We start from the raw sequence: 21,755 nt of genomic DNA on the forward strand, positions 1-21,755 counted from the left end.
CAAAAGTCTCACATTTTGTCTATCCTGAAAGCTGCAGGGCCAGGCCCAAGGTTCAGGAAGGCAGTATTTCACAGTGGTGATGAGAAACAAGGGATGTTTTGTTTTCGAGGCTACCAACCGAGCTGGCACTTCAGCAGCTGCTCACTAGTCTGCCCTGAAACATGAGAGCCCCATTAATTATGCCCTGGCAAGCGCCGTGGCTGCACGGAGAAAAGGTGGAGGAGCCTTTTTACATACACCTGTCTCCTTCCGGTCCCAAACCCAGGATGTGGGCCATCACGTGCTGCCCACCCTCATGTACATTGCCACAAAGGCGTGCTGCACAAATATGCTGCTCTGCAATGACACGAACATTCATTCATTCATTCACAAGGAGATGACACTGCTGGCATGTGTTCACTCTGTTCTCGTACCTGCTTTTTCCTCCGAGTCCACAGATAGTGAAACGCAATCAGCAGCAGGGAAAATAAATAGTTCAAGGCACCCCAGAGAGTACTTACCAGTACTCTCCTGCTGAGAACGGACACCCTCTGCAAGGGTCTCTTTAGGTTCCTCTCCTGCAACACCATCTTTTTGCTCACATAAATATTTACCCTACAGGCAAACCATTTTATTTGCTATGCCTGCATTATACTCAGCGGTTTTTTGCATCCACACATTCTGATACACTTTATAGATAAGGTCAGCTTGATTCTTCGACTACAGCCAGCCAGAAACACACCCAAGACGTACCCCTACCAGAAACACACACACAGGCACAATGCCACCAGCATCTCCTGGAGTACATGTTCACGTTCCTGCATCATACAAACAAACCTGGACTAAACGTGGTGCTGTCTGCAGGGAAATCCAATCCCTACAGCTGCCATTTCACAAGAACAGATACACATCGTCTACATGTGCATGTGCCTCATCTGCACACTGATCTTGTGGGTCACCTCGCATCTCTGCTTTCAGACATGGGTGCGTTTCACCCCAGTTTCAGGTAAAAATATAGCAAGAGAATACAGCGCCCTGAGCTTCGTTACACAGTCAAGAGATTTGTTTGCTGTCTTACCCTGTCATTCCAGAGCGGGTTTTAAACCTCATTTAGCAGACTTTAGTAGAAATATTTTCTCACTAATTTAAGAGAACAGCAACTTGAAACATCAGAGTTGGGAGAGAGAGACATAGCACTAACTGAAAATGACTAACTCAGTTTCAGAAGCAACATGCGCTTCCAAACTGAGAGCTTTTTGGTACCTCATCCGCAGGTGACCTGCTGTGGTCTAACCCAGCAGAGTTTCATGCCTTCACAGTTCACTGTTTTGAATTCAGAAACCTAATTTCTCAGGACAAAATAAAAGGGTAAAGACAGTAATAATAAATGAAAATATGATTAACTCGTGATTCACATCTGATCTCAGGAATATAATCTAATTTTAGACCTTTCATTGATTTAGAGCTCTATTGCTAATGCTGCATTTGAAAGGAAAGTGAATGGCTCTTGGTGGTTTGGATGCATTTCAAAAACCTAGCTTCTCTCCACCTTCAACAATCTTTTGTATGTGTTTTGTTTGGTTTGTGTGGAAGAAATGAACAGAACAGATTAGTTTGTGATATAGCTATTAAGAGGGAGATAATGATCATCCACTTAATCTTTTCTAAAGAACAACAAAAAAAAACAAGTCTCTATATTACCTTTTTAGCAAAAACCCTGTTTGTCACTGACCTTCCGTAGATTGTTTCTACCTTCTGAAATTCCAGGGATATCAGTGATGTGCTCCTACATCACTTCTGCAGCATCTGATTGTCCATTTCAAATCCCAATAGGTTTGTTTCAAGGCAGCAATAATGAAAACTCTCCAGCCTGACTTCCAGAGAAGGAGATTAGAATTAATATCTGATAGAGACAAAGAAAATTGGGAGGGAAAGAAAAAGGGCAAGATGAAAGCTAAACTACAACACTTTGTGTGTGAGAGCAAGAAAGGGGCTGGTGGGGGAAAAGGCAGGAAAAATGTGGCAGGAGCCAAAAAAACAAACAAGGGAAGCAGTGGGGAAAAACAAGTCCGTAAGAGAAACACCGTGCGTGTCTGTCAGATGGGTGACACTCGGCTGTGCCTGAAGGCTGTAAGTGGTTCAGGTCCCATTTTGTTTAACCTGACTCTTTCAGTGGCTCATCTCAAACATGTTTTCCAGCAGGACATGGAGTGAAGCAGCAAACCTACACTGTAGAGGTCCCCCTCATGCCAATCATTCAGCACAAAGAGGAATCTGAATTACTGACAGCTCTCCATATAACCTGAAAAAACATGGTGCTGGCATCTGAAATTTGATGACCACATCACAAACTGTTCTCTGGCACTGCAGATTTTAACCTTCTACTTCAGCTGTGTGCTTCATGGCCTGATTTTAACTTTCTAATACAGCTTTGAAGTTGTTTGGTCCCATTTCCCATCCCCCTTCACAAACAGTGGCCTGATGGTTGAGCCCCAGCTCCAGCTATTTATCCTGAGGCAAGCTTTGAGATGTTATGTCCAGAAGAGGACAACATGTCCTTCCACCCCACTCCGCTCCCAGATGGGCTGGAAAACACTTAAGAGTTCTGCAGAGCCAGCACATCTCAGAAGAGAAATGACCAGAGCTGAGCAGGTGTCCCAGCCACGACCGAACAACATTTTGTGTCCGCTTCACTTCAGCGCCAGAGCTTCTGCAGAAGCAACTGCTGTTAGAAGCAGGAATTATTATTATTAGCCACCCAACGCAGCACGTCAGGGGCCTCACTCGCTACTTACAGAAGGTGTCACCACCCACGAGGTTCCTGTATTTGACCCAAACTTCCCTCTCTTGTTTTATTCACCTCTCACAATGTCAGCCTGCTGCAGCTTTTACCCAACGTGATGAGTCTTAAATTGCAGACATTTGCCACTTGCTTTTAAACAAGTACAGGTCCAGTCTTTCTGTGTATATGACTAGAAATTTACTGCACAGCGACAAAATAAAATGCAGACCACCTAGAAAAGAAGGCGTATCCAGAGGCAATACAAAATTTATTATAGAATCATCTACTTCATGCAAGACCCGAAGGCTCAGCAACCAGGTCTGACAAGACAAAATTAATTAACAACTTGCTTTACTCACTGGGGAAGTGTATATTTAACAGCTCAGGCCCTTAAGGGATCAATATGGCAAGCCTCATGAAACTTAAGAAGAATAACCTGTATCACACAACATGCTGGACAGCTACAATTAGTATTTCTTCTCAAGCTCATGTTTTGTTTTGTTAATTGGATTAATTCTTCCTTGATACCTTGGGCTATGTTCCGGCTTTCTCCCCATTATTAAATAAACCTTTCTTGCCACTCACAAACCTGTAAAGCTGTTGCTCTGTTCATTTTTAGTGACTTGGAACACTCTGTTCTCTCCCATATTTCAGCCTCAGTGAAAAACTGCTCCTTGAAAATTCAATAAAGCATCTGAACAGTGTGTTCCCATGGAGCAATTCAGCACTGGAGACCAAGCAAGCTTTTGTTTGGCATCTCCAGTTGGCTTTGGACAAAGGTGTTGCCCCTTCACTCTCCTGAGCACCAAAAGATCAAGGTGAGCTTTTGGCCACTGCTTGCTTCCAACCACCCACCTTGAACAAACTCCTTCCCAGCACTTGGCCTCTTCAGGCTGAGCTCAGTCACCTCAGCTTTGGCTTCACGCTGGGAAGACAACGCACCCTCCACACCACATGCCAGACAGACACACGTGACATGTCTGTGACACTTCCGTCTGACAGCTATTCTTACATATTAGCAAAATCTCCTGGGGTACAACAGCCCACAGGGCACTCAAGACATCAATGGGCATGTAGGTGACAGGCTGCAGTGTCCCCAGCCTCCAGAAAGGATTGGTTTCTCCTCGTCTGCTTCAGGATGGGGCAAGCAAGGCAGCAGCACAGCACGCAGCTCAGGAGGCCATGGGGGGAGTCTTCACCAAGCCCCATTCCACAGATCACAATCTACGTCTCCTCCTGACAACATGACCCTTCCCAGGTACCAGCCACATACAGATTACCTAACTCCCTCAGGGAAAATCCTTGCATTCACACATGGCTGCAGGCAGTAAAGTAGTGCTGCTCCCTCATTTGTTTCCTACTTTCCAAGGCCTGGAGGGGGAGATGCTTGTCAGTTTTTATGCTCTCAAAGCCCTTCAGCTCAAAGGGGATCTCACTATCTTTTAAATCCAAGTTTTCAAGAAACCTTGTCTCTCCCCATTTCTTCAGAGGATCAAGTCACAGTAAACAAGTCAATGTGCACACAGACACCACACAAAAAGCTCACTGTAAACATAGTGAAAATAGCTGTCCTTTAGGGGAGCATGATGTGAATGGCAGCAACAGCACCTTCCAGCATTGCCCACTGGTTTGCTTTCTGAAATTTGGTATTTTATAGTTCAGAGGAGCTTCCCCATATCCCTAACTGGTCGCATGAGCCCAGTGTGCTGGGAGCTGTCGGAGAGCAGCCTTGCTGCTTCCCTGCCCTGCTGAAGGATGGAGGGACATGACAGCATGTGACAGGAAAGAGGGCAGGATGGAGGCATCACCCTTCTAACCACAACGCAATTTTTCTGGTTTCCCTATTCGCTTTATTATTGGCTGCTGGCTACACGACCTTTAGGTCATCTGCTTCCAGTAATAGGAGGAAATTAAATATTAATAATAGACTATTTCCCTCTAGACTGTTCTTTGTTAACAAAGAATACAAGTGAAACAAAGCAGGCAAAATTATCATCGCTCCATGCTCTTGGTTTTCAGGTACCTGGAGCACTTGCAGTTTCCCTCAGGCTTCCCTGGAGTTAGAGCCACCCAATGTCCTGGCACACCTGCCTGAGGGACACTCACACAAGGGCAGATCATGGCAATGACCAAAAATCCTTGTTCTATCCCTTAGTCTTACCCTTGCTGAGCATCATTTCAGACTTCACCCAAAATATTCCAAGTCACTAATGCTCTGACTGAGGAAAAATGCAGGGCCAAGTACCTTTTGAAGTGCAGAGCTTGTCTTCCTTTGGGGAGTGAAGTCTTCCTCCGATGTAAACCCTACAATAGGGCAACGGAACAGCTTTGCAAATTCTGCAGAAATACTGAACAAAATGAAGGCTTCAGCTTTGCTGAACTTGGTCTAATCCCATCTTACAGGAAAACAGCAGCCCTCCAGGACTTAGAACTTGCACTTCACATACTTGTGAAAGGCAAAAGAAATGGCTTTTCAGATCTGTACTGCCCCAGATGGGGAAGAGAGACATTTCTTCTTATGGTTCCACCTCTGTTGCAGTTCAGGCCCAAAAGGGAGTCTATACTCACACCAAGAACAAGCACGGTGAATTTGGGTGCAAAGTTTTTTGTTTTTTTTTTTTTTTAAATCAACGAGGGGATTACTGGATACACCCATGCTACTGCACCTGTGACAGCAACAAAACCCATAAGCAATCATACCCCTGAAGCCTGTCCTGTGTCTCTCCTCTTCCTGTTTATTGCCAATATAAAGTCACAAAACAAAATAGCTCAGAAAGAGAAACCCCACTGGACAACGAGCAAAGGTCATAACACCGATGAGCCGGCTAACAGAAACGGCTAATCTGAAACCAACATTTCAGCTTCGCCTCCTGCCCTCCAAGTGCTAGGAGTGGATTAATTTTTATTGCAGTAGCGGAAGAGAAGACTGGAGCAGAACACATTTGACCATTATTTTTTCCTAAGTGGATGTTATAAATGTTTAAAAGCAAGCAGGGAAAAAAAAACCTCACAGTAATTATTCCCATTCTAATGGTCACAAAAAGCCAGGGAGGGCAAAACTAAGTAATGCTGAATGACCAGCAGTTAAATAAGCCAGATCAAACAAACAAACGGCAAAAGACTCTCCTGTGTCCGCTAGAATAAAGCCTTACTGGGCAGCAGGCATCATGACTTCCCACCAAAAGGCACAGAAACATGCTTGATTTTTGAGCAAACCACTTGCATCCAGGATTGGTGATACTAATTTACCTACAGTGGCATTTCAAAAAAAAAAAATAGCATTCAAGTAAACTTTCATAAAACTGACGTGTAAAAAAGCATAATTAAAACAACCAACCTTGGCCAGAAAAAAGTTACTACTGCCAATATCATCCACAATGTCTCTGAGGATCCATTTTTCTTTTCCTGTGTGAGTAAAGAACTCAAAAGCAAATTTTGCCTCCCCACAGCCCCACCAAAACCAGCTGTGTTCACACATAAGGAGCATTTCCTTCAAGAACAAAATAAGAGAAATGAGGAAACAGGATTTCAAGAAGAGGTGACCCACTGAGGAATAGAGACTAGGGAGGAATTTGCTCCAAAAATATTTGTCATATTGCTAATGCATCCATTCTGGTATACTTTAAAATAATTCAGTGGACTTCTCTCCAGATGTGACTTCATCTCTCATTTTTATATGAAGTTTCCAGACAGGCAGTTCCAAATTAGGTACATCTGTTGATTTTCCTGTATTTTTATCCAGTTCCCAAAACCTATTCGCCTTCTCTAACGACAGGCTTGCTCCCCGCCAGGCCTCACGAGCCCCCCTTGCTCCCTGTGAGCTCTGTCCCTGTGCAGGTTGCAAGCGGCGTTTGCCCAGGCTCTGCCCCTAAACCCCACCGCAGCGCAGGGACTGCTGCTGTACCAGGTCAGCCAACATCCTGTCTTCCACCCTAGAAGGAATAAAGCTCTTTCCATCTCCCCTTTATGTGGCTGAAAACAACTCCCCAGCTGTCCTTCCCTATCCCAATAAAGGCACCGCACGCTATGAACGGAGATGAGCAAAACCTACCTACCTCTGAGCCAAGCAAAGCTCTCTCATCTGTGGCTCATTCACTGACCCCTCGGAGCAAGGGTTATAGCTGAGGACCCACCAGGAAGCTCCGTTCCCACCCAGGTGGTTTGACTCATCTACCCAGAGCACAAAAAGCAGCCCAGCCTCCGTTGGGTTGCTCACACAGCCCATCACATCCTTCCTCCCGGCTCACCCCCTTCTCTTATCGTTTTGAGCTGTGACACAGCGGCAGCACTCGGCCTGTGCCCTGCAGAAACAGCCGCAGCGGGTGCCCAAGCACCCCTGGAGCTCCCCCATCCCCACTGACCTCCACTTCTGCTACACGGGCTGCTCACTGCTGGCTCCATCACAGGGATCACACATGCACTCCTCATGCCCTGCAACACTGGCTGGGTTTTGGCCGACACAGGCTCCCTGCTTCCTCCCGTGCCCTGGATCCTCGCACACCCGGGCTGTGCACCAGCACGCTTCACCCCACTCATTTCACCGCAGCTTGTCAATCATCTACCACTGAAAAAGCATTTAAACTGATGAGGCTGGTGTTGAGTATTCATCCCAAAAAACAGACAAATGACAAATTTTCTGCCTACTTAGTTTGTTTCCAGCAACTTTCCCTCTTCCTTTTTTTCCTCCCTCCTTTTTAAGGTGCTTACCCTGCCTCGCTAATCCCCGTTTGCTCTGTGTCACACCTCCGCATCCCCTTAGTGTTTCTGCCTCATGGTCTCAAAGCTATTCAAGACTTTTTAGGACTCTGCCATCCTCTGTTGGTAAGGAGGAGTTGATGCTCTGACGACGTCTCAAGGCCATGTGCTCTCCTTGTCCCTCACTCTTCTGTTTGCTATGACTTGCACCACACCTATGTCACTCTTGCAAAATGACTTGCATTTTCACTATCAGTCAGCCCCAGCAATACAACAAGCCCTTCTAGAGGTACTCCTCAAAGCAAGCTGTTTTTTTCCCCCTCAAGTCCTTGATTATAATCCGATTTACGAAGAACTCTCCAGTGTTGCTGCTCATCGATCCCAAAGTCTCAGCGTTTAGCTGATGCTCTGAGGACCCTGACGAAGTCCTTCCTTCATTTCCTAAGTCCTTGTGCTGTGGTAAAAACACATCCGCTGGCAAGTAACAGCCTGCTGCTTCTGCTTGCTTCCTCCTCCGACTGCTCGGGCCAGAGACACCCAGTTCTGGTGGAGAGAGCATACGCTGCTGTGCAAAATGACATTTCTACAATTTCTTTCCTTCTACATCAAACCATAGCACTGGAGAACCAGTAGCCATTCATAAATCACTTTATAAAACATTTTACTGGACTGAGCAGCTTGGTAGCTGCTTATGAGCTGGCACGCTTGTCTACAGGAAGCAGAAAGACGACCAGCAGCAAGCAGCCCATCACAATACAAACAGCTCTACTGCACTTGAGAAGTGGTCCCTGTCTTCTATGAGAACAGAAGGTATTTTACAGTTTCTGCATAATAAGAGACAATAAAAAGCACCAGCTGTAAAGGAACCTACAACCACCATCACAAACAGCTGAACCAGGATAGACCAAAAAAGGAACGGCAGCATTTGACTTCAAATACAAAAGATGTGAGTCAAGCCGAGACGGAAGCCAGGGAGGCACCCAGAGCATACATCCCCTCACTTTTAGTCTCCTGAGGGGACTGTGTCCACCTCTTGCTCGCTGAAATCACACAGCTTAGCTGCATGGTGGCTACACGGAGTAAAAGGAAGATCTCCCTTCAAGAGAGGGGTAAGCAAAACAACAAAAACCATCAATGAGTCCTCTTTCCAGTCTTCAGCCCACAAACACAGCTTCTTACCTTCTTGTATCCTGAAGAGCTGGCACCACACAGATGTACCAGAAAAAAAGAATCCCCCTGAATCTTCTCGGTCTACCCATGTTACAACCCTTAATGCATCATAATGCTCAAGCAGAGTTTGGATCAGCATTTAAGCAAGCTGACAAAGTCAGGTGCCTCAGTTTTAACAGATCCAGCTAAAGAGGCCTGATTTCTGAGAGGGGAGCACTTTTTGGAATCAGGGTATTTTAAAGAACCCCTGACCAGGCAACCCTTAGCACAGAACATTTTTGCCCCAAACCAAAGCTGTAGAAGACTTAACTTTTAAAAAGTCAGTGTGCTTCCCTGCACATGCTCCAGGAACTGTAATGGTGCTGGTGCCTGCCCAAGACAGTCTGATGTTATTTTCCACCGTCCCATTGAACCTGGGCACTGATCTGTGGATTGGACGTATGTGGAAACTGTAATTATTCAAATCAATTTAAATCACGTGTCTCTCTTCTGAAGATTGTATTAAACAACCACATACTTAGCTGTCTTTTGTCCTGGGAAATGTTTCCTATGGAAAATGCCAGCCTGTGCCCAAGTATACGGATCTAACACTGAAACCAAAGCTGTTATCAACACAGAATACGATACTTAACAGCCTACTTCCCTTAACTCCTTAACCTTAACAACTGATTCATACCAGGATCTGGCAATCCTATTCCTGGGAAACCTCAGCAACCAAAATGACGGGTCAGTGTGTAGAGGACTTTGTTGGTGCGAGAAGGGAGATGTGGATAACAGGGCAACATAACAGAACAGATGAGGAGAACAGAAACACTTAGGCTCCCTTCATAAGAAAAAAAAGAAAGAGATAAGAAGCGAGAGGAGGCTTTGTAAAACCAAGCCAAAATAACTCCAAAGAAGCAAGAGCAGGAGAAGAATGGCAGAGACATTGAGATCTGAATACTAAACAAGGAAAGAAACTACTTCTAACAGGGAAAATAGTGCAAACTTCACACCCACAAAAAGATGCATTAAAAGAGCAAAATGAGACCAAATTACACTTCCCTGTGTTCAACAGCATTACTCACTCAGATGCACAAGGACTCTGGTGCAGAGAGATATGCAGACATGACCCCCAGCTGGCGCTGGCTCGGGCTCAGCTGAGTGAACAATCCCTCTCCTGCCCTCCTTGACAAGCTGCTGAACAAGGAGCCACAAGTGTCCCTGTGACAGGAGGCAGGGAGCACTGTATCTCAGCTGGCTGGCAGATAAAAGAGCCCCAATCTGCAAGTACCGGAGGCCTCCTGAGAATGGCTGAGTGCCTTCCACCCTGGATCTGAGTGTAATCACAAATGCTAATCGACGTACAGACAGGAGCCCAGCATGTCATTCGTCACGTCTCCAAAGCTGCAGGAAAACCCCCCTTTCCTCTCCTTGAAGCAGCAAGGGACAGGAAGATTCCCTCATCCTCTGTACAAGTGAGCTTTTCCCTCCCCCTGTCCCTGGCTCAAACCATCTCTGCAAGTTTCACCCCCCGCTAACTTCTCCATTGTCTCAGATGCATTGTTTGCAAATGTTCCCTAAAAATGCCATGGAAAGTATTCAGTATTCCTGTTTTTAGGTCTTTCCACATCCCCATGTAACACCTGGCCTTTATCTTGTTACCTGTCAGATAGTGATAAGCCTGCTGCATGCAACCTCTGACCTATCATCTAGGATAAACACGATCCATCTTGTAGCTGTCATTTCTTTTCAAATCCTGCCTTCCACTGCAGTAGCTGCAGCAAATTACTTATTTTATTTGGGCTTGAAATCAGTAACTTTTCAAAACATATAGATAAAAATAAAAATAACACTAGCTATAGCCTCAAAACAAAGTTTCAAGCCTGACCTTCCTGGCACTGGATTTACTGCTGCTTTGAGAGCAAGGAGGTTCCAGTACTCCTGCTCTTGTATATCTTTTGTGATGGCATTTGCATATAATTTCTGTAGAATTTGTTGTATTTTATTCTACCTTTTTTTTTCTTTCTTTCTTAATTAGTCAACTAATAGGCCCAATGATGGAAAAGCAACCATTCTCCAGAGCAAGTCAAAATAAAGTGACGGGTTTGAGCTGGTTGCTTAAATGTAAGTGGATAAGGACATCTAAAGAGCTCCAAACTATCACCAGAGCCTCTGCCATCGCTTCAGAAAGGCACGTATCTCCCTTCGGTACTGTCCTATTCTCTGCCAGCCCCACTGGGATGCCACACACAGCACTGATGTCTGCTTAAAGCACTGAATTAAACCCCGGGTGTCCTGAACAGGAAGGGACAACGCTTGTGCTCAAACACATGCCAAAGCTTTGTTAACACTTTTGCCTAACACCAGCGATCACCCTGAACACAGATGTTTTACAGAAGCCATCTTGAGGTGCTTGGCTCTTCTCTGAACTTTCCAAAGCATTCCTTTAGTGGCTCATCAGTTCTTTTCATAACCTCATCGCTGTGTGTTTATCCGAGCAACTTTATCCTCACTTTGCAGTCGTGCCACCATCCGGAGATGTAGTGCAGCCTACTTACCCCATCCTTCCCACGCTGCTGCTGACCTCCAGCCATACAGACACAAGTTAGCCATGTTTTGTATGGTTTGCTCCTTACAGAACTCAGGTGGAGGAGGGAAAGAGATCACACCCTTATGAACTGCCACTTAACAACTACCTGCATTTGCTGAAGGAGTTGTAAATTCTCTTCGCTGGTTCCTCTGTGGTTTGCCCACCATGGACAAATGAGTTACTGCAAAGGAAATTGAAGCTGGACATCAGGGTGTTTCCTGCATTGCAGGAAAGCATGGAGACTCCACCGCAGGTCTTAAGGAGCAAGATGGAGAAATAGCTGTCACAGGAAAGGCACAAGCACAGCTGATCCTGCCTTTGGGCAGAGGCATGGATTAGATGACCTCAAAGTACCTCCTGAGGATATTTTCCATAATTGAGAGTTGTATGCGCCATCTGGCCATTCCGATCTACAGAGGTTTACTTTAGAAAAAAAAAGTGCAATACAACCAATAATTATTCCTGACTCAGATGCAACCTTAGTGAGGGGAGAGGCATCTTCTGATTCTACAGAAGAAACTGAAGCCTTCAGAGGTTAAACCACCTTCAGTGCATCTGCCCGGATCCACTTACCCTCCTGAGGCAAAATGCTGCCGGTTCTTTACTCCTAATGGACCAAACCACAATCCAGCTGCATTGAGCATCATATTAAGCAACTTTCTCTTCCTTTTTAAAAGGAAAAGAGAGGCAAGGAACAAGTGCTGTTGTGTGCAGGTAGTTTGCCAAGGCTGTTCAGATGCTATTTCCAGATGTCAAACCTGAAGGTGATCCATGATGAAACCAAGCCTTCTGGTCCTAAGTAACAGACCCCTGATGAAAGGGACTGACTGGCTCTCCACTGATGTGTGAGAACCCTCACTGATTACTTCAATTACAGCTCAAGATCTCTAGTTTTTTAGCTTAGAGTCCAACAACAAAATAAAAAGAAAAAAAAAAGCTTCAATAGCCCATCTCTATTTTCAGATGGAAAGCATACAACACGGAAGGACCTAGAGAGTTATTTACCATCCACAGAGGATGAAGAGAATCCAAGAGCTGTTCAAAGTGAAGGACAAACTTTGCAGTACAGCAAGAGAGAGATGCCAGTGCCAGCCTTCGGATGAGAAAATACCTCATGCTCGCAGCTGCGCAGAACTCTCAGGCAGAGCTTAGCCACAAAATGCTTCGTTCCATTTCACACGCAAAAACATGGGTGGAAACATCAAACCAAAGCGAAGAGCTGAAGCACAGTGAAAACGTTTTGGTCAAAATATCTGTGAAACCTTAAGCATCGTGTATAGACAAGATCACACAATCTATAGCCACCATGCAGAAAGGAAGTGGTGAAGGTAGGGGTTTTCCATCCACGCCAGATGGAAAAGCCGCCAGGCTCAAGACCAGAGGGGACATATATGGCCAGCCAGCCCAGATCCTTCAGAGAAACACAACTGAAAGGAAGAGTGAAGGTTCACAACAGACCCTCCAAACCTCCTGCTGGACTGAGCTTTTCCCAGTGGTTCTTAAGAGGGCTTAACCACATGGCTCAGCATAAAATCCACTACTGAAGATTAAACAAAAAGATGAATAGCTTTCAAAAGTTGATTACATTCAAATGCAATAGTGCCAGCAGCCCTTATGGAAACATCCTATTAAAATATCAGCAGAAATAGAAATGCAAATACAGGAGACCTGGTAGGAGGCTTTTGAACCCACTGTCAGAAGGACAGAGGCTAAAAACATCATTACTGGGCTGACATCCCCTGATCTGACATGGAATCATGCTGATTCCATTTTTTTAGGTATAAAAATACGTACGGAAAGAGAGACGGGTTATGTACGTGTGTAAACTGCAGACTCGTCCCAGGAACTGCACTAAAAAGGAGTCTGCTTGCCTTTTTTTTTGTGTATCCTGAAATAGGTCATTTTTATTTTATATATACACATACATGTTTGCAGTGTGTACCCATGTGTTTCCCCTACAAATTCAGAGGTTCATAGCTTTCCTAGAATTTAATCCATTTGCCACATTAGACAGGATTTCGTTTTCACACTATTTGTGATCACAATTATGTTTATATTGATTTTTTTTTAATGGAAATTCAAAACACGGTATTTTTTCCACAATTCTAATTCAATTTAAATATTTCTCGTATGCCTGTTGGTTGTTATCTAATCTTTTTGGCAATATGCCTGGGGGGGGGTATCCCTCTGTAACGGCAGGAGCTGGCCATGCTTTCTCTCATGCAGAAGAATGGATTTATCAATTACTACAGTTCTTGTGTTACACAGGTCTGAGACTTACCAGCCAGATAAGAAACCTGAAAACAAATACATCCAAGGATAGAGTTATCTAATAGTTGACCATCTGCTTAGGAAAATAATTTTAAGTAGTTAAGGCAATTCTATTAACTAGTATTTGCCAAATGAGTCATGTTGCTTAAGTTAACCCTTCCTTTCTCATCTGTGGCCCCTCTGCCCAAAACAGTTTGGGAGAGGGTGCTCAGCCACCTCTACTATTTTTAAGCTAGCAACAAAGCCAGCAGTACATCCGCACTCAAAATCTACCCAAGCTCATACCACACCAGGACATAAAAGAGCATTAAGGCAACCGAGGAGCTTCTGGACAACACACCACACACTCAAAACGGAGAAAGATCTCTTCCCAGGAACGTCCCCGCAAAGGCACCGCACACCGGGAGCGCACCTGCTGCTCGACGCTCTCCTCCACGATGGGCTGCGGCAGCTCCACGAGGACAGGTCACCCCCGCAGGGCCCAGGAGCCCCGTCCCGTGGGGCAGAAAGCCTTCTCGCACACCCTTCCCGCAGTTCTGGCAGCAGCCGGCACCGTGAAGCCCGATGCCCCTTTCCTTCAGCAGCCCTCTCCCCGTAACGCAGCACCACCGGGCCCCTCGGGGCCTCGCAGCTCCGCCGACATCCCCGCCATGTACCCACGCCGAGGGAGCACCCGGTCACGGTGGAAGTGCCACTGCCCCAAACCTGTTTTGGTCACTTGGCACAGACGAGCCAGGGTCAGGGCTTGTGGAGTGAGGAGCGGGATAAACTGCGTGCGGTTAGTGCCGTCTACTAAGTCCCTGCCCTTTTTCCCTTTCGCCTGATTGCAAAGTGCGTGGAAATCTCCCTTGATAAACGCTACAGAGGAGCTTACAGGATGCAGGGTGCTCCTAGGGAATCGCTATTTTACAGCTGATTGCTTTCGAGCACGAACAGCAGCCGAAGAGCCAGGAGGAGGAGGAGGTCTGGGTGCAGGGGAACAAAGTCCAGTGCCCGCTGTCTGGAGGAAGAGCCGCGGGGCAAACAGCTCCGGGCGCGGGGGTGTGTCGGGGAATGACAGCTGGGAGCGAGCAAGGCGCGAAGAGCCAAAAAAACCCCACGCGGGCCGGGGCAACTTACAGCCAAATCTCCCCGGTCTCGTGGGCAGCGGAGGCAGGAGAGCTCCCGCTCAGGCGCCGCGGGGAAAGTTGAACCTCTCCCGGCAACGGCCGGGGCCCGGCAGCCACCCCCCGCCGTCCCTCAGCGCGGGGCCGGGCCCGCCTCACCCACCTGCCCCCACGGCTCCGGCTCCACTCCGCGCCGCTCCGCACCTCACGGCCCCGGCCCCGCTCCCGGCCGGCCGCTGCCCCACTCCCGCTCCCGCCCCGCGGCGCCCTCCGCCTCAGGACGCGGGCAGCCCGGCGGCCAGGAGCCGGCGGCTCCCCCTGGAGGGCGGCGCGGGTGGAGCGGGGCGGAGCGGAGCCGAGCCGGGCCCCCCCGGAGCTCTCTCAGAGCCCCCGGCATTACCTGGCGGCTCCGGGAGGGCAGGCGGAGGGGCAGCACCGCGAGGTCGCCGCGTGCTTCAGGAGGTCCAGGGCTTGGCTTGAGGGACCTGGGAGTGACAGAAAAAGGGGCTTTTAGAGCCTTTTAGCCGAGTGTAATGACAGGCAGGGAGAGGAGGGCTTTCCCTGTAAGCAGCCAGGTCTTTCTAGGCTGAACTACCGCTGAAGCCCGCCGCTGGACCAAGTGGCACCGCACAGCGCTCCCAGGGCTATACACAAACAGGGAGAAACTCCCAGCTCCCTTCTGTCTCAGCTTCCCCTCATCACCACCAGCAGAATGGAAAGGGGATCCCTGCACACTAACTACTCTGGAAGCGTTTAAAAACTCACAATGAAGATATTAAATATTTCATAGAAGTTTTGCGTTTCCCACTGGGCAGGCTGCAGTGCAGGCCACAGCCGTGCCCGCGGGGCTGCATGTGTCCCCCGGCATCCCCTGCTCTGCCCCTGCCAGCCATCGCTCAGCTCTCAGCCATTCTGAAGCTGGGAGAGAACCTCTCAAGAATTTGCACCCGCTGCTCTTTGCGGGCATCTTCTAAGCTTCTTTTTATTTCTGTTTTTTAACTTTGCATCCTAGCGAGTAATTTATCCACATTGTTCCTATTGGTTTGACTTTATGAACAGGAAAAGCCACTAGCGTAACTACACAGACCCCATGGCAGACCCCAGCCTTTACAAACAAGGTTCATTTCCACAACAGCCAGCCCTGGCTCCTCTTAGCAGGGGACAGCTACAGCTGTGTGCTTGCACCAAGCTTTTTTTGGTGCATCAAGACAGTAGAAAAAAAGTAGCAGACCTGGTACAAGCCACTTCAGCACCAACCTCAGAATCTGTGAGCCTTGAAGCATCAAAGATTTATTGCTGGCAGCAGCATCAGGCACCCGTGCTGTCCTCTTCTCCACTCTCCTGGACAGGAAGGCAGGCTGGCACACTGCCTGCCTCAGCTATGCAGCTGTGAATTACAGAAGTGACAGAAAAAGGCTGGAGCACCACAAAGTGACACGAAGTGATTTTAAGAACCACATATACTGACAAACCAGTTCAAGAGAAAAACAAGAACGGAGGAGATTATGAGAAATTTAGGAGCCTCATCAAAACATACTGCAATATTGATAAATTTAGAAATGCTGCCTGCCTACATGAAGTTTGCCAGAGCTTTTTGGAAAATGCAGACACCAGAAACAGGTACTGTTCCCATAATGGCCTCACTCTTGCCCTGTACAAGAGGTAGTGTTTTCCACAAAGATTTATGCTGTGCAACCGTATTTGAAGTGGGGGTGCAAGTGCCGTGCTGTAGCAGTTAGCTGCCTGCCGGGATCTGCTGTGCCTGTTCAGCGTTGCTCCTTTCCTGGGTAACGATTTCAGTTTTGTAGAAGTGGCCTCTGGTCTTTGGCCCAGATCCTCAAAGCCATCCAAATGGTGCTCTCCCATTGAAATTAATGAAAGCTGAGAATCAAAATACAGGGAGCAAGGCTGCAGTTTCTAAACATGATTTTGCTCCTGAATACATTAAAAATGAAGTTGTTGCAGTCAGCTCACTTTACTAAGCCATGGGGTTGGTTTCTTCCAACAGCCTCATGTTCAACGCATTTTACAAGCTTCCTGAGTCACTGATGTTGATCAATGTATCTTTGAAAGAACCCAAAAATGCTTCATTAGATGTTTTCTCCCAGTTGCAACTATTCTTTGATTTTTGCAGATAATCAATTTTAAGATTACGCTGATTTTCTTTTAAATCAGCAAGTCACAAAAGATGTAAAGCAAGTATCTGAGTGATTTCACAGGGCTGGCTGATAATGGTACCATAAGCTTCTAGTGTTAGAAATTACTTCTTTTCCATAAAATCATGCTGATGGGCATTATTCAGTCTACCACTACCAACTATATTTGGATGGAATATCAGGTTCCCATTATCACACACTGATTTTCTCTGTGCAGCTGGGAAATCTGCAGTGTTTCAACATTTGTTAAAATCAATATTAACAGCTCCTGGAGCTCCTCAGCCAGTTCTATTACTCTTGCTTTTACTTGCTCGTTTTTTACTTCTGCACATGAAGTGTTTACAATTAGCAGCTGCTGTTTTATATCCCGTTTAGCAGCTGGATAGCTTATCTTTCATTACTACAGTAATATTTGAATAGATGTTCCCTTCTTTTTGAATTATGAGTTGCTTATTATTAATGCTATTGCTTCTGTCAAGTAACAGAACCACACCATTCTTCAGATCATATTTCTTGTGTATATTCTTTGTGTTGTCCTTCCTGTAGATTTTCTGCTTGTGCCCTCCTTTATCAGTGGTCAACAATGGCAATAAACTGAGGGTTAAGGAATACAATTGGTTTTTGTACTAACTACAAAAGGTTATATTAATCATCTCTGAGGTGGGGGGCAGTAAAATAGAGCACTAATTTTCTTTTCCTTCTTTGCAACACTTGAAGGCAAAAAAACAGCATTGCTATGACTGCTATAGCCAGGCACAGTCTGAGAAGGGACTACATGAAGAGGAAGGCTGAAACTACCTGGACACGTGAGAGCTTCCAGCAGCCTCAGCAGCTACACTGAAGGTACTGCCACTCGTCTAGAGCAGGCTGCTGGCTTGAGCTGAAAGAAGTCCCGGACTGCAAGGAAAAAAAGGAAAATTTCCAGTTCTCCCAAATGCAGCCAAGAAAGCTTTTGCATTCCTAAAAAGCAGAGTTGCAATAACATACAGGACACTGTCTCCTAACTGAACAAGCCAAAATTCTGAATTTTGGGCAGCTGAAAAGCAGTGATAAGACTATTTGCCCTCCTCAGACTTAGTAACTGAGCTAAAGTGGTAAAACCTAGAAATACAGCGTAGAATAAAGCTTGGAAAGCTTCCCTCAAAAAGATGACAGCAAAGTAAATAAAGACTTCCCACTTGAGACCTATCATGAAGCTCACCATTCACTTTGCTGATACTGCATTAGCAACAGCCTGCTTGGGCACATCAGCGAGGCCACTGTAAACACAAAACAGACTAATATAATGACTGTAACCAAAACCAGCCCCCCACCTTTGTATGTAGCAAGATAGCACAAAAGTCACACACATGTACTGAGGTTGCTGTATGGAAAACTGCCTTACAGAAAATGATCATCAGTTTGTCTCGAATACAATCTGGAAGAATTAATGTGTTTATGTAAACAGAAAAAAACTATGTCTAATAATTCTTTTTTTTTTGGAGGATAAAGTGAAGTACTTCTGCATCACACATACTCTAGCATCTAGAAACTGTCCCCAAATAGCCAGCTCTGCTCATTAAACCATAAGCTATGAGTTGGCTATACACTTTTGCTAGATGTGACAATTTTAAATGGGCCAGTACTTGAATCGCAGCAGACCAACATAAAGCACTGACTGGATGCCACTTCAGGGTTAATGGATAAGTGACAACAGCAAGGTTGTATATCAGTGCTGCACTGGAGCTAAGATGACAGTCAATGCTTTACTCTTACAGCACGAATCCTGTATGCTGTGTACACCAATCAGCAACAAACTCTTATTGCCAGCTTTTCACCTCCATGCAGGGATTATTCTTTACCAGTTTTGGAGCTGGATACTGGATTGTGAAACTTCTAACCAGACACAACCATCTGATATATGCACAACTGCATGTAAGAGATGCCTATTTTGTAAAGATGCATCAAACTGAGCATTAGCACACACAAGTAATGTTGGTATAGAAGACACTTAAAATGGCATGTTCGGACTTGTACATAATCCCATACCTACAAATACTGCCTGCAACTCCTCAAAAGCAGTGAAAGGCACTTGGCTTAGTCTAAGAGAAGAGACTGAGGCAGGGTTATTTGAGGTCCTTTGGAAACACTAGCAAATCCTTAAATATTAAATATACATTACATATATATATCTAATTATTTCTCTCACCTTGTTCAACATGAAATTTGTTAGCAATTTTAAAATAAACCTAAGAAAAAATTTTTCTGAGGAGGGAGTCCTTTAAAAAAAGTTACATGTGGAAAAACTTGGCTGTAAAGGCCCATCACTAGCACCTTAACTAAAGGATAATCTTCCATGTCAAAGACCAAAGCCTTCTCACAAACAGTTAAATTCCAGCATAGAGTTTAGCTTAAGGAAAACAAGCCACAATTAAGGTAAGATTTGTGCTCACAAGGAAATGTAAACCCATATCCACAACCGTTTAAATTCTGCCATTTGCACTTACATCAGGAACCAGTGAAGGATCTTCAGTAGTTTCAAATCAGGAATTGGACTAGTCTCCATAAAAGGCACTCCCCAAAGAGACTGGCTTCATTTCTTCAAATGCTATTCAGCGTGACAGAGAACGAGATGGAGTTCAATCTAAATTTAAGCATTCTTTGTAGACTATTAATAGAGGAAAACTGGTAGCATGAATCATCACGTGGGAGCTGTAGAGCAACAGCTATTTATTTTCTATAATAATATATAGAAGTTACCTTTATACAATACACTGTTGGAGCTCAAGGCCCAGCAAGAAGTCGTCAGATGATTCCTCTTCACTTAACACTATTCTCATTTTTTTCAAGGAGCAAAGAGAGGGCAACCCTTATTTAACTTGACAAAATCCACATTGTGTACATCCAAGCTCCTGTTACAACACAGGAGAGACAGGAAGTAGCTACTGACCCTGCTTCACACCACTCCCTCCTCAGGCTCAGAACGACTCTGACCTACTCGAAGTGTTTGTGCAAAATGATAGAATTTGGTACCTTTATAAAGTTCAGTTAGTGCTTTAGCACTTGTTCCAATGCTTTTATAGTGTTTGTACCTCTGGCCATAAACAAAATTGCTGCATGCCTTCCCTTTAAGTTTCTTCTCTGCTGAACAGAAGAATTCCAGCTACATCATTGTTAGACCACCCATCTTCCGGAAAGATTTTTTGAAAGGACTGAACACTTTAACAGCTCCTGAAGTGCGAAACTACAGATGTTCAGCATCCCTCTCACTCAAACCTTCCAACATTGTGATTTTATTTTTAAAGCAATAGGACTGGTTACATGTACTGCAGGCTCTACCCTGGGCTAACTCCATTGCAGTCTACGGAATCTGAATTTGCCCCGCCCCCCCCCCCCCCCCCCAAGACTCACAGTGTTAACATGATGGCATTTCAGTACTCTGTGGGTTATTTATTTTTTGAAAAATATGATATTGTCAACAGCTCAGTGAATTTGTCTCCAGACTGTTATGTCTCCTTCTCAAGTTTCTTTCATTTTTAAGAGCTTAACTTTGAGGCTTCTGGCGTGAAGAGTCTAAAATGGTTTAAGAAAAGGAAGCATAAACAAGGGAGTAAGCTGTGCACAGCATTGGAAAGAAGCACAAGTATTTCCTCACACTACATAATCAATGCAAAAGTCTACCTGTAAAAATACCGTAAGTCACTCTACTGTGTTCGACCCGATTTTCACAATGAGGGTAAGAAGGCTCCAAAGAACTGGGCCAAGAACATCTAAGAGAAGTTGAGATCTTATTTTTCAAACAGGGCACTTCATATACAGAAATTCACTTCTATAAACAGACTTCAACAAAACCATGGTGATATAGAGGGCAACGGCAGATGAAGACTAGTAAAAACCTTAACATAGAATAGGACTGATAGCATCAGTCATCTATCTGCTTTGTCTTTTTAAATCACGATTTTTTTTTCTAAACAAAGACTTGCACAGGGAAATTTTCAGAACAACCTTTCTAAGAGAAAAAAGAATGTAATAACAATTTATTTAGATAAATAATTAGATAAATAAATGTTCCTCTAACCTTGAGCTGCCAGGAATGGAGAGGCTAATTAGCTAACTTCTCTGTTCATACCGTTGGGTTACAGCATCAAGCACTAATTTATATGGAAGGTACTGGAGCTTTCCACCCTATATTCACTGTTTTTTGAACAATGTTAAAGAATATTATACCTTACTGATAAGGACTGATAATGAAAAAGAAAACATACCAATTTAAGATGCCAAAACACAACTGCTGGGCCCAAAGGAAGATACCGTTGATACTAGCTTTTATGAAAGCTAGGCAAAACAGAGAGGGAAGCTAAAAAAACAGAAGAGGGAAGCTAAGAAAGGGTGAACAATGGTAAAGGCATTGCAAAGAAGCGCAGAGAATTCAGGATTATTATTTTTCTGTCTTAGCAGTAGCTGCTGGCTATTAATAACTTCCCATCTGGAGAAGGGAGTAAGCTTTTTGTGCTAAATTAGTATCTGTGTTTTGAAAAGAATTGCATTTGGGAAAAATTGACATCCTCACGAGCCCCTCTTGAATACGTGCTCTGTGGAACCACAAACAGGAGAGGGGTGAGTCCAGGTACTGGGACTTTATAACATACAATATAACTCAAGTCTCTCTCTATGGTCAAAGTCACTGTGAAACTCTTTTGATAAGAATTTGAGTTGCAAATTCTGTAATACTAACCTACTTCCTGTACAGAATTTAAGTGACGAGCAACCATGACTCCAGTCTAAGCTTTTCTGATATAATACAATGGAATATTATAATGCTGTTGCTTCTGAGGTTTTTATTTTACTACTCCAGATAGCTGCAGTTCATTACAGTACAACCTTCCAAATTATTTAACTGATTTTATTACGTTCAACTTAAACACGCTTATGGCACTAGTTCTACATTTTTAACAAAATTATCTAGTGGCAGCTTGTAAGACAATTGGTAAAAAAAGAGCCACAAAACTCTGGTTAGGGAATGCTATTTCAGTGACTATGGGTAA

The 21,755-nt window shown here is 45.0% G+C and overlaps 1 protein-coding gene across 10 annotated transcripts in view; it reads right to left on the reverse strand.

Annotated features, from left to right (window-relative positions):
- Positions 1 to 19,298, reverse strand: part of ADORA2A (adenosine A2a receptor) — a 33,306-nt gene extending 14,008 nt beyond the window's left edge. Inside the window, exons 1-4 of one of the 10 annotated variants that reach the window (XM_066978668.1) lie at positions 19,218 to 19,298; positions 17,933 to 17,990; positions 15,833 to 15,962; positions 14,976 to 15,060 (exon numbers count right to left, since the gene is read on the reverse strand). The gene's annotated coding sequence lies outside the window, so the exon portion shown is untranslated. The other 9 variants (XM_066978667.1, XM_048064059.2, XM_048064061.2 and 6 more) reach the window with 9 other exon arrangements.
- Positions 19,299 to 21,755: the final 2,457 nt, after the last annotated feature.

The sequence above is a fragment of the Anser cygnoides genome, chromosome 17 (genome assembly GCF_040182565.1).
Source record: "Anser cygnoides isolate HZ-2024a breed goose chromosome 17, Taihu_goose_T2T_genome, whole genome shotgun sequence".
NCBI lineage: Eukaryota > Metazoa > Chordata > Aves > Anseriformes > Anatidae > Anser > Anser cygnoides.